The following is a 17,893-nucleotide window of genomic DNA, read 5'->3' as shown; positions in this document are numbered from 1 at the left end:
AAGAAAGAAATTCCATTCACAATAGCCACAAAAAATCAAATATTTAGGAATAAATTTAATCAAAGAAGTGAAAGAACTCTACAATGAGAATTATCAAACATTGATGAAAGAAATCATCAAGCATTCAAAAAAATGTTAAGATATTCCTTGCTGATGGACTGGAAGAAATAATATCATTAAAATTTCTATACTACCTAAAGCAATCTACAGATTCAATTCAATTCCTATTAAAATATCAATGACATTCTTTATAGAACTAGAAAACACAATACTAAAATTCATATGGAATTATAAAAGACACAAAATAGCCAAAGCAATTGTAAACAAGAAAAATCAAGCCGGAGACATCACAATACCTGATTTGAAAGCATATTGAGGGCTGGGGCTGTGGTGTAGCAGGTAAAGCTGCTGCCTGCAGTGCTGGCATCCCATGTGGGCGCTGGTTCGAGTCCTGACTGCTCCACTTCTAATCTAGCTTTCTGCTATGTCCTGGGAAAGCAGGAGAAAATGGCCCAAGTTCTCAAGCCCCTGCACCCATGTCAGGTACCAAGAGGAAGCTCCTGGCTTTGGATCAGTGCAGCTCCAGCAGTTGCAGCCAGTTGGGGAGTGAACCAGTGGGTGGAAGACCGACCAACCTCCCTCCCTCCCTCCCTCTCTCTCTCTCTCTCTCTCTCTGCCACTCCTTCTCTGCCACTCCTTCTCTCTCTGTGTAACTCTTTCAAATAAATAATAAAATAAATCTTTTTTTTTAAAAAAAAAGCATATTGGAAAACTATAGTAATTAAGACAGCATGGTACTGGCATAAAAACTGACACACAGATAAACAGAACAGAACAGAGAGCCCAGAAACTAATCCACTGAATACAGCCAACTGATTTTTGACAAAAGTGCTCAGATTATTCAGTGGAGTAAGGATAGTCTCTTCAACAAATAGTGCTGGCAAAACTGGATTTATTTATAAGCAGAAGAATGAAATTAGATCCACACCGCTTGCCATACACAAGATGGATCAAAGACTTAAATTTGAGATCTGAAACTATGAAGTTGCTGGAAGAAAACATATGGGAAACATTCCAAAACAATGGCGTAGGAGATGACTTCTTGGTTAAGACCCTCAAAGCACAAGTAACAAAAGCAAAACTAAATAAACGGGACTCTATCATGCTCAGCTTCTGCACAGAAAAGGAAGTAATCAATAGAGTGATAAAGCATCCAACAAAATGTGAAAAAATGTTTGGAAACCACCAATCTGACAAAGGTTTAATATCCCAAATAAATATATTATCAACTTTAAAAACTCTACAACAAAAAGCAACCAATCCAGTGGAGAAATGGCAAAGGACTTCACTAGACATTTCTCAAAAGAGGAAATACAAATGGCCAATAAATACATGAAAAAATGCTCAACATCATTAGTTATCAGGGAAAAAGCATATCAAGACCACAGTGAGATATGACTTCACCCTGTCAGAATGAGTAAAAATCAAAACACAGAGAATAATACATGCAGGTGAGGATGTGAACAAAGGGGAAAACTTACCCACTCTTGGTGAAAATATAAATTAGTGCAAAGACTTTGGAAAACAGTGTAGAAACTTCTCTAAAAAACTAGAAATAGATTTGCCAAATTATCCAGCAATTCCTGTATGGGGTATATACCCAAAAGACTCAAACATAACATGTCAAAGAGATACCTACACTACCATGTTCAGAGCAGCATGGTCACAATAACCAAAATTTGGAATCAACCAACATGTCGATCATCAGATGAATGGATCAAGAAAATCTGGTACATACACATAATGGAATATTATTCTGCTGTAAGAAAAAGCATGAAATTCCACCACTTGCAGCAAAATGATGCAACTGAAGGACATCATGCTGAGTGAAATAAGCTGGACCCAAAAAGACAAATATCACATGTTCTCTCTTATATGTGGGAACTAAAATTCAAAAACCAAATAAAAAGAAGAAAAAAGGGAATGTCTATGTGTGTCAGTATTACTGCAAATATAGTTATATAAAATTGTGCTTTATACCTTTGTGAAACCAATGGTTAAGAATGTTATAGCCATGGGAAGCAGTCCATACAGCAGACTCATAGAATGACAATCCCTTTAAGTAACACTCTGACATCAGAATCAGCCCTTTAGGCCTTCATATATTCCTGAAAAGACCATGAGAGCATTTCAGGCATGGAAAGCTAAAACATAGTAGCAAAAACATCCTACATGAAGGATCTCTGTGAATGAGACCTCAGTGGAAAGAAGAGGCCATCAAAGAAGAATGTACTTTTCTCTGAAGGGAGGAGAGAACTTCCACTTTGATTATGGCCTTGTCTAAATAGTGACAATGTTTGTGGGCAGAAGAGCCTTCCATAGCCTTGGCAGCTCATGTCAAGAGCCTCGGGTGATCACTCATCATAAACAAGAGTGTCAATTGTTAAATTAACAGAAGTCACTGTGCACTTACTCCCTATGTACGACCTCTTTCCTTAATGAGTTGTACTATGAAAATTAACTGCAAAACTTATTTTCAAAACAGTACTTTATATGTTTTGTGTGTGTGTGTGTGTGTGTGCAAATTGGAAATCTTTACTTAGTACAGACTTGATCTTCTGTATATAAAGTTAATTAAAAATGAGTCTTAATGAAAAGTGGGATGGGAGAGGGAGTAGGAGGTGGGCCAGGAGTGGGGATAGGAGGGTGGGTATGGGGGGAAGAACCACTATATTCCTAAAGTTGTATCTATAAAATTTGCATTTTAAATAAAAGCTTCAAAAAATAAAAAAAAAGAATGTTATAGGGGCTGGCATTGTGGCATAGTGGGTAAAGCTGCTGCCGGCATTACCGGCATCCCCATACAGGTGCCAGTTCAAGTCCCAGCTATTCCACTTCCTATCCAACTCTCTGCTATGGCCTGGGAAAAGCAGTAGAAGATGGCCCAAGTCCTTGGGACCCTACACCCATGTGGGAGACCCAGAACAAACTCCTGACTCCTGGCTTCAGATCAGATCAGCTCAGTTCCAGCCATTGTAGCGATTTGGGGAGTGAACCAGCAGATGAAGACCTCTCTATCTGTCTCCCTGTCTCCCTCCCTCCCTTCCTCCCTCTCTGTCTCTCTCTCTGCCTCTGACTCTGCCTTTCTAAAACTGTGCCTTTCAAATAAATTAATTAATTTTAAAAAAAAGAATGTTATACTACTATAGTTTTAAAGTGATCTGAAGCTGACTAAATGTGCTATGTAGCAACTCCTCTCAGGCTTTTGTCATATGTTTCCATAGGTTGGTCACTCCATCAGGGAAAAGAATGATGCTTATTAGATCCTTTAAAAACCAAAAACTAGGGGCCGGTACTGTGGCGCAGTGGGTTGATGCCCTGACCTGAAGTGCCGGCACCCCATATTGGCACCAGTTCTGGTCCCGACTGCTCCTCTTCTGATCCAGCTCTCTTCTATGGCCTGGAAGGGCAGTGCAAGATAGCCTAGGTCCTTGGGTCCCTGCACCTGCGTGAGAGACTAGGAGGAAGCTCCTGGCTTCAGAACAGCACAGCTCCAGACATTGCATCCATCTGAAGAGTGAACCAGTGGATGGAGGACCTCTCTCTCTGTCTCTACCTCTCTGTAACTCTTTCAAATAAATCAATCTTAAAAAAAAAAAAAAGAACAAACAATAATACCCTCTATTGGTACTAAATTTCTTCTCTTCCCATTCTGCAAGAGGTTGCTGGCATTTAGGGCTCTCTTTAAAGGACTTAGCTGAAGGCAAAACTTGTTGCCATCTCAGGACCTTGGCAATCAAATGATGGCCAGGCAGACACAAAGAGTATAGAACCACTATTTACAGCAGCCACTGCCATTTAGAGTGGAAACAACATGCCCTGCATTGTATCTGTGGGGAGCAAAGCGGACTAGACTGTTACTGGAATTAAGACTTATTCTATGCATCTGCTCTCCCACAATATGGCGCTGGGAGAGAAGTAAACAGCTTCCGCACAGCTGCCTCCAGTTCAACCAATTAACTGTAGGACTTGCTCCTGATTGGAGGAGAGCAGCGTACTCGGCGTGTGGGCAGCCGAGTTAGGATTGGCGGAGGAGGACTATAAAGGAGGAGAGAGACGGCATGCACCAGGAACATCTATGGGGAACATCTAGCTGAAGGAACACCCGTGCAGCCCCCGAGAAAGCCGGCCGGCGGTGTGCCGCTCCCCTGCGGAAGTGGGGAATGCGGCCAGGGGGAACTGCCCTTCCACGGAGGTGGAAGGGATAGTAGCCAACCCGGGAAGAACCAGCAGCAAACCCGGGGAGGGCCGAGCAGACGAAAGAACAGCGCAGGGTCCTGTGTTGCTCCTCCACGAAGAGGGGGAGCGACATAATGGTGCCGTGACTCGGATAGGAAACCTAGCTCGGTTAGGAAACCTAGGACGGATAGGAAACTTAGGAGGGAAGAAACGGGAAGAACTGGGAAAATACCGGAGAGAGAGATTAGCAAACAGCCTAGGGAAAAGCCGGACGAAAAAGGAGCCGGAAGAAGCTATTGAAAGCCTAGGCATAGACTCGAAACAGCCTAGGGAAACGCCGGACGAAAAAGGAGCCGGAAGAAGCTATTGAAAGCCTAGGCATAGACTCGGATACGGACTACGGGGGGAAGCTGGGAGGAATCTCTAAGGTCGAAAGCGAAAGTGAAAGCTAGAACAAACAGACTCGGACGCGGACTGTGGGGAGAGGCCAGGAGAAATGAGGGAGGAATATCGTTGGAGGAAAGCTTGGGGAAACATACCGGGTAGAGAAAAGTGTTAGGGAAATTGAAGCCGCGGGGGGCAGGCCGAGGCGGATACGAAAGCCACTTTGGGATTCTCAAGTTAGCCCGGGAATAGGGGGCGAAAAGTTGAAACCAGAAGCTGAGACGTAAGCCAGATTGGGATCCGTCTGATTAGCCCGGGGAGCAAAGGACGGGAAGCCAAACCGTGGGGCGGAGACGTACGCTGGGTTGAATTCGCCAGGCTAGCCCGGGGAACTTAGATTGAATGCTAGTGGCGGACACGTAAGCTACGCTGTGTTACTCGCGGAAGCCGCCGCGTGCAGAGAGCACGGGGCGTGAATAGATAGGGAACGGGGCTGGCGTAGGCCGTGGTTCAGACGCGAAAGGGTTAAGCGTGGAGACCGCGGAGCGCGCGAAGCCGAGCCGCGCAAAGCCGGGAAGCTGCGCAGATGAGAGAGGCGCGCGGGCTGAAGCGGCGCAGAGCCGGGAACCCGCCGGCGGGGCGAGGTGCCGGAAAGCCGCAGGGATAAGAGAAACAGAAGTTTAGAAGTAAAGTGAGAAAAATAGGAATGCTGGAAGATAGAAATAAAATGGGAGAAATAGGAATGCCCGGAGATAGAGAAATAGAGAAATAAAAAGGCCTCCCTACAACACTGCAATGTGAGAGTTTGGATTCGGTCTGCCTAATCAAGTGAGGCGATGAGCACCTGCGGGCAGCTAGCAGCTTATGCGCCGCAGGTCACCGAAGACAGGCACGAATTAACATCAGTAAGGCTTCCCCACAATACAACAATATTAAGCTTGGATTCGGTCTGCCTGATTTAAGGCGGTAAGCGCCAGCAAGCAGCTCGACCAGAGTATGAGCTGCAGGTCACCGAAGATAGGCACAAACCAACACTAATAAGTCTCCCCCACAATAAGGCAATGAGAAGGCTTGGATTCGGTTTGCCTGATAGGTCTTGTAAGTCCCCTGCAGGCAGAGCAGAGCATGCGCTGCAGGGCACCGAACACAGGCACGCATCAGCGCCTAAAAACCTCCTTACAATGGCGAAGAGAGGACCCGGATTCGGTTTTCCTGATTGATAGGACTTGTAAGAGCCTGTGGCAACTCTAGCAAGTAGAGCAGAGTGTGTGCCACGGGACACCGAAGACAGGCGCGTATCAACGCCAAAAATAAAAAGAAAGGGGGATCTGTGGGGAGCAAACCGGACTAGACTGTTACTGGAATTAAGACTTATTCTATGCATCTGCTCTCCCACAATATGGCGCTGGGAGAGAAGTAAACAGCTTCCGCACAGCTGCCTCCAGTTCAACCAATTAACTGTAGGACTTGCTCCTGATTGGAGGAGAGCAGCGTACTCGGCGTGTGGGCAGCCGAGTTAGGATTGGCGGAGGAGGACTATAAAGGAGGAGAGAGACGGCATGCACCAGGAACATCTATGGGGAACATCTAGCTGAAGGAACACCCGTGCAGCCCCCGAGAAAGCCGGCCGGCGGTGTGCCGCTCCCCTGCGGAAGTGGGGAATGCAGCCAGGGGGAACTGCCCTTCCACGGAGGTGGAAGGGATAGTAGCCAACCCGGGAAGAACCAGCAGCAAACCCGGGGAGGGCCGAGCAGACGAAAGAACAGCGCAGGGTCCTGTGTTGCTCCTCCACGAAGAGGGGGAGCGACAGTATCAAATGTGTTACATGCTTAGTTCATGCTAAGAAGAAACCCTGGGATACAGACTGTATCCTCCTGTTTGTCAAGGGTGGAGGCAGGCCCAGAGAGGTTTGGAACACGCAGACTCACACCGTCAACACTGAACAAATGGGGATCTGCACTGGAAGACCTCGGAAAGCCTGTCCTCTTATCTACAGGGCTGGCACAGGCAGCCCCAGGGGTCCATCTGAGTGGGGAAAGGAGAGGGGCAGCTCAGAAAGAGCGTGGAATCCCTCAGGACCTCAACTTTCAAGGGCATTTCGACCCAGCTAGGTCTTTATCTTCCCAGAGACTACTTTGACAGCATTGGTGTGCTTTAAAGGGACCTCACAGTGGATTTTGTTTACTTTTAATTTCTGTTTCTTGAGATAAAATTCATCATTTTAAATTATACTTTTTAATGGCATGTACTACACTGACAGTGTCATTCAACCACCACCTCTATCTAGTCCCAAACCATTTTTATCACTCCTTAGGGGGCCCCTCATTAAGCCACCACTCCATTTCCTCTCTCTGCAGCCTTTGGACACGGTTAGTTAGCCTTTTGTCTGTGGAATTCCCTCCTTCAGGCATTCCATAAGAATGGAGTCTCCTCTGGGAGAGGTCTCACAGATGATAGCAATTCTCACAAGCCCCTGGTTTTGTGGCAAGGGAATCAACTCTCTATGCACAAGGGAGGACAGAACCAACCTTTCAATGCCTAACCCAGAATTTTATTTGTTGGATGTTTTCTCCCTAACTGAACTAGCCTTCCCCAACTCTTACTTCCCATCTACTCTAAATCAAAAACCTTCTAAATCAATGAGCTAGGACTTCTCCTGAGCCAATCTGGGAAATTCCAAGGATTCAACCTTTTTTCTCTTGGCTTAAGAAGTGTCACGATCAAAATGGCACCCATTTTGACTGGAATCCAGTAGTCCAAACAGCAACCTTCAGCCTGGACACACAGGTTCTCAGGGTATCAATGAAGTGTCTCCCCCACCCACACACCCACTGGCCTTCATCCTTCATCCTTGGCAGAGAACTTCTGAAAACTGCATAGAAACTTAACAATGTATTATCTCTTCTTCCTAAGCTAATTCTGATGTGAGGCAGGTATTAAGTCCTCACTCAAGGCTTTTGTCATACACAAAGACAAGACAATTCTAAGTGCTGACATATGTAAGGTAAATTTTATTCAAAAGCTGAGAAATACAACACATACATACACATGAGCACAGATTGCCCCACACAGAGAAACACGTGTTGTGAGTGGTCAGTGGACCAGAAGGTTTATCCAAAAAGAGAGGGAAGGGAATAGAGAGAGCATCTAGCAGTCCCCCTAGCCATGGTCTGTGGTAGGAGAGCACTCCCAGTCGTTGGCCTCTTTTATGAGGTAGGGGGTGGTGCCTCTACAGGTGTGAAGCTACCTGGGAATTTTATGGTACCTCCATAAATTCCGCATGGAGCTCAATATCCATATTTTATGGTATCTCCCCACCCCCAGGTCCCAGATGAAGCAGATAGAATTATATATGCTGGCTTGTGACTTGCTCAAGGTCCTAAACTAACTCCTACATCAAATCTAGTACTTCCTGTAGTAGCTAGAGCAGTGAGCAATGACCCTGGTTTGTCACTCCTGTCTGCATTTTTCCCTCTATTAGTTGGATACAGCAGGGGAGAACTTCAGAGCTATTCAAACAACACTGTCAGGTGCAGAGGAGATAAGGCAAAGGAGTATCTGGTGGTCACATGGGGAGGGAGGGAATCTGTTCTAAAAAGTGACTTCTGCTGGCGCCGCAGTTCACTAGGCTAATCCTCTGCCTTGCGGCACCGGCACACCGGGTTCTAGTCCCGGTCGGGGCGCCGGATTCTGTCCCGGTTGCCCCTCTTCCAGGCCAGCCCTCTGCTGTGGCCAGGGAGTGCAGTGGAGGATGGCCCAAGTGCTTGGGCCCTGCACCCCATGGGAGACCAGGAGAAGTACCTGGCTCCTGCCATCGGATCAGCGCGGTGCGCCGGCCGCAGCACACCAGCCGCGGCAGCCATTGGAGGGTGAACCAATGGCAAAGGAAGACCTTTCTCTCTGTCTCTCTATCTCACTGTCCACTCTGCCTGTCAAAAATTTAAAAAAAAAAAAAAAGTGACTTCTATATCTTTTATACCATCCTGCAGAAACACAAATTAAAGCTGAAAGCAGCTGGCTGACTCTTGGGGAAATTATGTGGGCACAAAGCATATGCTTCACAATGTGGGCAGAGTAAGTCTTCCCTGTCCTCTCATTTGAATAAAGACGCATACACAAACCTTAAAATTCCAACAATTTCCTATGTCTGGCCTAATTTCTCTGCCTCTTACACCACCAAGAAAATTGCACAAGGAAAGGGACAGAGCGAGCAAGCAGGAGATCTGGGACAAATCTGCCACAGCAGCCTTGCCTGTTGTCCTAGCATGTCCCCCACTACTTTTCCACATGTGTCCTTGGCATCTGAGATCCTGAATATCTACCCATAACTGAAGACTCCCGGCTCTCCTCAGTCATGGCACTTGTTGGCCCCCAACACACACACACACACACACACACACACACTCCCCTCCAGCTTCACTAAATCAGTAGACAAATAACCCGAATCTGTTTGGGAATTTATTATTCAGGCTCTATTCATGAACAGGGAAATGAATGCTCTCTAACAACTCTAGTTAAATGGGGGTCCAGGAGGCCATGCCCTTCACTGACTCTTTCTCATTAGTTTGCTAGAGCTCCCATGACAGATTATCACACACTGGGTAGCTTCACAAAACGTCAAATTATTGTTCCTGGGATCTGGAAGACATCAAGATGTGGGCAGAGCCATGTTACCTTCAAAATCTTTAGGGGAGAATCCTTCCTTACCTCTTCTATCTTCTGGAGTCCCCTTGGTTCATGACAACTTGACTCAGTTCCTGCCATTGCTGTTAGGAAACTGGCGCAGTTTTATCTATGGCGTGATCTACACCCTGCTTTACATCCTAGGCTCTGGCTCCTGCCCCCATTGCTGGAAGCCAGATGGCCACATGGCCCAACGGCTGTTGTCAAGTTCCACCCCCATCCTAATGGGATTCGCTGCTCCTGCTTCCCTGCCCGCCCTCCGGCAAAGTTTTAAAAGGGCCTGTTCCTGAACACGTGGCGCTCTTGGCTTCTCTCTTGGTTCCTTTCTCTTGGCTCTTCTCTCCTGCTCTCTTGGCTCCTCTCATTGCTCTCCTCGCCTCCTCTCATCTCTCTTCTCTCTGCTCTATCTTCTCTCCTCTCTCCTCTTTCTCTCTTACTCTCCTTTTCCCTCTTTGCCCCTTCCCTCCAGTCTGCTGCGTTTTCTGCAATAAACTCTTTCCCTTACTCCAGTGTTCAGTGTGTTTTGTGACGGCCTAACAGAAATATATAACAATTGCCTTCCCATGGTGTTCTCCTTATGTGTCTCGATCCTGACTTCATCTTTTTATATAGATACAGCCATTGGATTAGAGTCCACTCTAAACCGATATGACCTCATCTTAGCTGGATTACACCTGCATAGACCTTGCTTCCAAATACTTTCTTAAGTAGTGGGAGCTAGGACTGGAACACAGTTCAACCCACAACACTCTCTAATAAGAATCAAATCAGAGGTCTACAATGCATCAACAGTAAAAAGATTTTCCTGTTGGCCAGCTCCGGGGGCACAAAATTACATAGTCATCAACATCACAAAATACCAATATTTACTGAGCACTTACTAAGTGCCAACCACTGTAATAACTTTGTGGATTTTTTCATTAATCCTCATACTCAACCTATGAAGTAGGAACTATTATTATCACCAACTTACAGGTGAGGAAATGGAAGCTTGGACAGGAAACATAGTGGTAGATCCAACACATGAGCACAGCTCTTCTGGCCCCAAAGCCCACTAGAGTCCTCCCATGATTCACTGCTGAGCTAAGCTGTATGACTTCGGGCAAGTAACTTTCTGTCTCTGGGCTACTGTATCCTTATTTATAAAAGCAATTCTGTCTGCCTGCGGCGTCGGCACACCGGGTTCCAGTCCCGGTCGGGGCGCTGGATTCTGTCCCGGTTGCCCCTCTTCCAGGCCAGCTCTCTGCTGTGGCCAGGGAGTGCAGTGGAGGATGGCCCAAGTGCTTTGGCCCTGCACCCCATGGGAGACCAGGAGAAGCACCTGGCTCCTGGCTTCGGATCATCGCAGCACACCAGCCGCGGCAGCCATTGGAGGGTGAACCAACAGCAAAGGAAGACCTTTCTCTCTGTCTCTCTCTTTCACTGTCCACTCTGCCTGTCAAAAAAAAAAAAAAAAAGTATTCCTAAAAAAAATTTTTTAAAAAGCAATTCTGAGAGGTTCTTAATGGCTCTCCTATCAAGAATCTACAGCGCTATGAAACTTTTCATCTTTTCACTACAGCCTCTGACCTACCTTTGAAATCCACTACAGGCATCAGCACTGTGGTGTAGCAGGCAAAGCTGTTGCCTGTGACGTCAGCATCCCACATGGGCACCAATTTGAATCTGGGCTGCTCCACTTAGAATCCAGCTCCCTGCTAATGCACCTGGGGAAGCAGCGGAGGATGGCCCAAGTGTTTGTGCCCCTGCACCCACATGGAAAACCCAGAAGAATTTCCTGGCTCATGGCTTTGGCCTGGCATAGCCCCAGCTGCTTAGGCATTTGGGGAGTGAACCAGTGGATAAACGCTCTCTTTCTCTGTAACTCTGCCTTGAAAAGAGAAGAGAAGAGAAAAGAGAAGAGAAGGAAAAGAGAAGAGAAAGAAAAAGAAAGAAGGAAAGAAGGAAATAAAGGAAAGAAAAGGAAAGAAAGAAAGAAGAAAAAGGCAGAAATTCACTATAAAAAGACCTGCCCGACCTCCACCCCCACACCAGACTGCCTAGATGCCTCACAACGTGTTTATGCAACATTCTAACCAGTAGGATTTCAAATGCCTTTCCCACATTCTGAGGCAAGGCTCAACAGCCTCATCAGAAGCAGTGATAATTTCCACCTGTGTTTGTTTTCGGTCCTGCCTCACTGACCCACAGGGACAGACCAGCTCATCTTTATAGCACCTGGAGAAAAAAGCTGACATTTCTAATTTGTTTCTTATCAGCGGTGTTCCTCCTGAATTAAAAGAGAACATCACATTTGTCATGTTTTTACCTTTAAAAAAAATACTTCATATTCCCATTTTAGGAAACGTGCTAATGGACGAGCTTTCCGTATTTCCTGCCCCAACCTCCTGGCATTCCTCCTCTGCTTTTCATTCCATTTTCCACCTCAGCCATGTGATCTGGGGCTCCAGACACAATGGCAAAAAGAAAAAGAAAAAAAAGCAGGCCAGGAAAGGTGCTGGAAAAATTAGAATGGGGAAGGAAGGTGGTAGGAAGATAAGGAACAAGGAACAGTGCTCAGAGCAAGCTGGAACCAAAGGACCGTAAAATGTTCTTTACCAAGCAGCTGCTCCAACTCTGGCTGCTGGATTGTTATGCAGAAGAGAGTGAAAATGAGTCACATTTTATTGAACACTATGCCTTTTGAGCATATTTTCTCTTTTAATGATCTCAGCAGTTATGTGGAGCATAATTATGGTCCCCTTTACAGACGTAAAAAAAAACACAGCTCAGCCAAAGAGATTCAGGACCAGGTGTGGCTGATTCCGAAGCCTCTTTCGTCTACAAGCCTGAGGGCTGGTGCTCATGACGGGTAGAACAGTCTCCCCACTCGTTCTGGAGTTTACTTGGCTGTCAGTGTCACAGCAGCCAGCTTTCAAAGGCATGTTCTGTTTCATTTTTTTCATGGAGGAGGAGACAAGATTTTATTCTAGTGAAGTCGGTAACAAGCAAGATGAGCTAAGATGCAGAAGTACTTGCAGAGGGTACAGGAGGAAAGAGTTGGTGTTTCTGTCCACCCTTGATTCTCCTCTCTCTCAATTCAATCACAGAATCAGGATTGAGTGATTCCTGCTCCCTCTCAAAGACGTTCCCACCCACTGCACACACACCACATCCCAACAGAGTACGAAGTCACAAAGACAGAGATTCCAGGCCTGGCTCTCAGCAGTCAGATGAGGACTCTAGCACACAATCAGCTATTTCATAGACTGCCCGAGTCCCACCACGTCTCACTCCCTGCAGCCTAAGGCCATACCCAAGAGCCACCGAATGCATCTCCTTTCACTCTTGCTCCTGTTAAATAAAAATTTTAGGAGGCCATGGATTTGTACCGGAAACTGCAGAGGACCCAACTGACGAAACCAATATAGAGTTTAATCACAGTGACTAAGCTTCAGTTGGTTGCAGGAGGCCCTGCAGCCAAGTAACTAAGCAGTAAACGACTAACTCGGTAAACCGTAAACCAGCTGACTATTGACTAGGCTGGAGCCAATTAAGCTCACTTTGCTTCCGGAAGTACGGTCTGATCACGTTGTTGGTTGGAGTTCTCACCCATGCTGGAAGTGCAGATTCATCAATCATTTTTGTTTTGCTTCACTTTGCTCAAATAAACTCAACTAAATTAAATGGTCTAAGGAGTTTTTCTTTTAACTCCCACTACAGTCCACTGTACTCAGTGGGCATAGTGATCTTTTTAAAATGTAAATTAAATTAAATCACATAACTACATTTGCTCAAAATCCTCAAGAGGTAACTTCTTATTCCTAGATCTTGAAAAAATCTCTGTTGTAAACTTCAAGGCCCTCCCCTTTGATCCCTGTATATCAACCATATAAATTGTAGCCTAGGTCAAGGTTGTCCTTGAACTCGTTCTTCCCTCACGCTGCCTTGCTGCTCACAGAGCTTCACACCACACCCTCCTTTGCTTCATGCAGATCTCTGCTCAAACATCCTGTCCCCAGGGAGGCTTTTCCTCAACTCGCCATTTTAAAAACAGCTTGTTTTTCGGATTTTTCTACAGAAATTCATTATTCACCTAAATTATACACCTAAATGTATTATTACCTAAATTATAAATGTTACTGTTTGTAACATTTGCTAAAATATAAGCTCTGTGACAGCAGGAGACTTGCCTAGCTTTATCCAACATTTGTAATATAATAAGTACTTAGTGAACATTAGAATGCATGAAGAGACCATGCCAGTTGTGGCAAAGACCGCTAGTTGTCCCCAGTATCCATTATCCCCTTTTAGTAATTAAATACCTTTTAGTAATTAAAACACCAAGTTGAAAATGGACAGATGACCAACCAATGAAAGACTACATTTCTCAGACTTTGTTGTAGCCACATGGGACCACATGACCAGTTAGCCAGTTAGCCAGTTAGTGTTGCCATATAAAATGCAGAATAACCAATTACATTTGAATTTCAGATGAACCAATCATTTTTAGTATAAACTTGTCCCAAATTAAAAGTTCAGTAATTTTTTACTATATCCATTGGACAAAAGTATGTTCAATTTGGACAAAAAAAAATGTACTGTTACCTGAAATTCAAAGTTCACTGGATGTCCTGTATTTTCATCTGCTAAACCTAGTGCCCATCTATGGCCAAGGGTGCATAAGAGAAAGTGATGTCTACAACTCAACAGTTATGGCCTCCAGTGAAATGGCTCACCTTCGCTTTCCTTCCCACTGGCTGAAACATCATTATCGAGGGTGGTACGAGTCATTCTGGCCCTGGAGACCAGGGCTGCCTTCTAGGACACAGGTAGAGCAAGCACAAAAAATCAAAGGGTCCCAGGCCAGGAGGACCTCAAAGAGCTGCTTCGCTCCCAAAGCCCACCCACTAGCTCCGACTCCTATCTGAGAGCACAACTAACTTCCATCTCATTGAAGCCTCTGTTATTTTGTTCTCTGTTAAAGCAGCTAAACTAACACCCAAATAAATGCAGGATTATACTTGGGTTATGGTCGTGTGGCTTTCCATTACATAAGAAAGCCTCAAAAAATACTTTCTCTTTTCCTCCTTAACAAGCTGTCCCCTCCTTGGCTAATTTCATAGCCGTGTTCTAAAAGGACTCAGTGCCTTCATCTGTCATCAACAGTCCTTGAAAGCCTCGCTTGTTTCAAAGCACCAGGGTGGGGCTAAAGGACTCCAGCTGCCCTCTTGGCCTCTCAAGAGTGGGGCTCAAAGCCAGGCATATGCTCAGGTTAAAATTAAAGCTGGAGCAGGTGTTTGGCCCACGGATTCATCCCGTTCCACTCCCAGGTCTAGGCTCCTGCTACTGTGAGCCCTGGGAGGCAGTAGATGATGACTCAAGGAGTTGAGTCTCTGCTACCCAGGTAGGAGATTCAGATTGAATTCTCATCTCTTAATTGAAAATGAATCTTGATGTGAATGGAAGGGGAGAGGGAGTGGGAAAGGGGAGGGTTGTGGGTGGGAGGGACGGTATGGGGGGGAAGCCATTGTAATCCATAAGTCGTACTTTGGAAATTTATATTCATTAAATAAAAGTTAAAAAAAAAAAGAATTCTCATCTCTTGACTTCAGCCTGACTCAGCCCTGGCTACTGCAGGCATTTGAGGAGTTAACCAACCAATGGATAAGAGATCTTTTTCTTTTTCTCTTTCCCTCCCTCTCTCTCTGATGTTCTCCCTTTCAAATAAATAAATATTGATTTTTAAAAAATCACTGGCAAACTAGCAGACTTTACTAATGGCTTACTCCATAGAGTAACAAAAGCTACATGGCTAGGAAGATGCTGTTGCTTCACCAGAGGAAACAACCCTTTTGGCAAAAGGCTTGCCTTCCTACTGCAATTCCAGGTAAGAAATGACATTTCCAGGGGCTGGCGCTGTGGCATAGCGGGTGAAGCTGCTGCCTGCAGTGCCAACATCCCATATGGGCGCCGGTTCAAGTCTCAGCTGCTCCACTTCCGATCCAGCTCTCTGCTGTGGCCTGGGAAGGTAGTGGAAGATGGCTCAGGTCCTTGGGCCTCTGCACCTGGGTGGGAGACCCCAAGGAGGCTCCTGGCTCCTGGCTTCAGATCAGCGCAGCTCTGGCTGTTACAGCCAACTGGGGAGTGAGCCAGCAGATGGAATACCTCTCTCTCTCTGCCTCTCCTTCTCTGTCTAACCCTGCCTTTCAAATAAATAAGTAAATCTATTTAAAAAATGACATTTCCAGAGAACATTAGGTCCAAAGAGATCTGAAGTCCAAGTCCCTGATGGTGAAACCAAGGCCGGAAAGAGGACAGCGATGTGCCCATCACAGTAACTGACATCCGTCAAACTGTTAACTTCACAGAGCATCCTTTTCACAGCCAAATGGCAATACTATCGATACTGTTATGATTTTATTTAAATATAATTTTAGTCTGCTGAACTTTGTACTTAAAATGAAGATCATAAAATATAGGTTATGTGCTTTAGAACATAATTAAAAGTTAAAATTAAATATACATAATTATTAGCCACAACTCCATTTTGCAGATAAGCCAGACAAAGCTCAGAGAAGCTGTGACTCACAAGGCACACAGCTAGGTGTTGGAGAAGCAGCAACAAAAAGCCTTCTGAGACCAGCTCTGCACCTCGTCCACAAGGGAGAGAAAACCTTCCCTACACAAACAACCTTCACTCTGCAACATGAGAATCAGCCTGCAGCTGGAAGATCTGCACCCTGGGTTTTACAAGGCTCCTTCCCAAATGCTCACTGCAGCCCACCTGCTCAGGAAGCCGGCTGCAGAGGCCGGCTTCCTCCTGATGCCATGCCCAAGTGGCTGATCCAACAGACAACAGTTCAATACAGACCATGTGTCAGTTATTCTCATTTTGTGACAATTAATTTGCCCGGGGACCAAGTGTGCCCAATGGTTACATTAATGTGCAAAGTAAAATTAAACATTTATGCATCCTTTATCTCCTCATTTCTAGAGGTATAAGCCCTGTCAGTGTCTGCAGAAGATTATTTTCATTGACATTATTTATCTGCTCCACTTGACTCAAAATTACACTTGAGAAACAAGAAATAACACACCATAGTGTTTATATACAGCAGTGGGGAGTAAAAGGGGCCCCATACGAAAGGGAAGTGTCTTGCCTGAGAGCCTAGTGCCACATAAATTTAGGGCAATATGACACGAAGAATCAGGCCTGAACACGCAGGAACTCAATAAAGGCTTCTTGGAACAGCCCATCTGGGATCCCTGAGTCTCTACTTAATATGCAGCTTTTGGCTGGGAATAGCAGAAAGGTTTCACCTCATATGCCAGCCTTGCTCTCATGTCCAAATCACTGTGTTAAGAGTCAGAGGACTAATTATGAGAGCTGCAGTCACAGTATGGAGCCGATTCGACTCTAATTGTCTGTTTTCTTGTCCGCTGCCAGCTCTTTCAACCTACCTAGGTCATGTTTATCCCTTTCATATGGGCTGCCTGGTTTTAATTCAATAGCAGGCTGCTAAGAGAAACTTTGGGATCCAAGAGACCTTCATTTCTTTCTTTTTTTTTTTTTTTTAGATTTCATTTATTTGAGAGGTAGAGTTACAGACAGTGAGAGGGAGAGACAGAGAGAAATGTCTTCCTTCTGTTGGTTCACTCCCCAAATGGCCGCAACGGCCAGAGCTGCACCGATCCAAAGCCAGGAGCTTCTTCCTGGTCTCCCATGTGGGTGCAGGGGCCCAAGCACTTGGGCCATCTTCTGCTTTCCCAGGCCATAGCAGAGAGCTGGACTAGAAGAGGAGCAGCTGGGACTAGAACCAGTGCCCATATGGGATGCTGGTGCTGCAGGCGGAGGATTAACCTACTGTGCCACCGCACCAGCCCTGAGACCTTCATTTCAATCTTAACCACCATCAGTACCAGCTGTATAACCCTGAAGAAGATACTGAATCTCATTGATCCTGGTTACTCATCTCAACAACAGGGATAATAATATTGCTTATCTCATAGGATTATTTTCATTTAAAGCATTGCTGATTTAATTAATATAATTAGTTTAATTTTGGATTGAATGAGATGATATGTGCAAAGCACTACGTATTGCACCTCCTGGCACAAAAAGCTCAATCAGTGGGCAATTAATGTATGGGACACAATGCCTAGCACTGCGTTCATCTCATCATACACTTCCAGTCATCTCAGGATCATAAGAATGAGCCATCTCTTGGTTATTTTTTACTGCATTTTGTTAAGTATTAGTATTCATTAAGCATAAAGTAAGTGCTAGGCCCTGTTCTATGTGCTGCCCAACAGCCCCATTATGCCACTGGTCTGGCACAAGTGGGCTCCGCCCCTGGAAACCTGGTGCCCCCCACAACTAAACTCCTAACCACGATTCTCACAGCTCTTCCCCGGAGCAGCTGTTACTTCTTCATAATCAGGAAAAATCCATTTTCAAAACAATCTAAGATTTTAAAGAATTACTTCTTCAGTGACTATCAACTCCCAACTCAATCTCTAAGAAGCTCAAGATGGAAATACTGACACTTCCTTTAATTCAGATGGAAATTTTTATGGAGAGCAGAAAGGTCAGGCACTGGGAAAT

At 45.4% G+C, this 17,893-nt stretch overlaps 1 protein-coding gene across 24 annotated transcripts in view; it reads right to left on the bottom strand.

Annotated features, from left to right (window-relative positions):
• The window catches only part of LOC127490526 (uncharacterized), a 451,570-nt gene that overhangs the window by 421,175 nt on the left and 12,502 nt on the right, over positions 1-17,893 (bottom strand). The window contains exon 1 of one of the 24 annotated variants that reach the window (XR_016236424.1): positions 10,880-11,377. The exons of the other annotated variants lie outside the window; for them this stretch is intronic. The gene's annotated coding sequence lies outside the window, so the exon portion shown is untranslated. Of the gene's footprint in view, positions 1-10,879; positions 11,378-17,893 lie in introns of those variants that run through there. 24 annotated transcript variants of the gene reach the window in all.

The sequence above is a fragment of the Oryctolagus cuniculus genome, chromosome 6 (assembly GCF_051225735.1).
Source record: "Oryctolagus cuniculus isolate XC-2025 breed Fujian yellow rabbit chromosome 6, ASM5122573v1, whole genome shotgun sequence".
In the NCBI taxonomy this organism is placed as follows: domain Eukaryota; kingdom Metazoa; phylum Chordata; class Mammalia; order Lagomorpha; family Leporidae; genus Oryctolagus; species Oryctolagus cuniculus.
The sequence above is the reverse complement of the archived record's forward strand: the minus strand, read 5'-3'. Positions and strand labels throughout refer to the sequence as shown.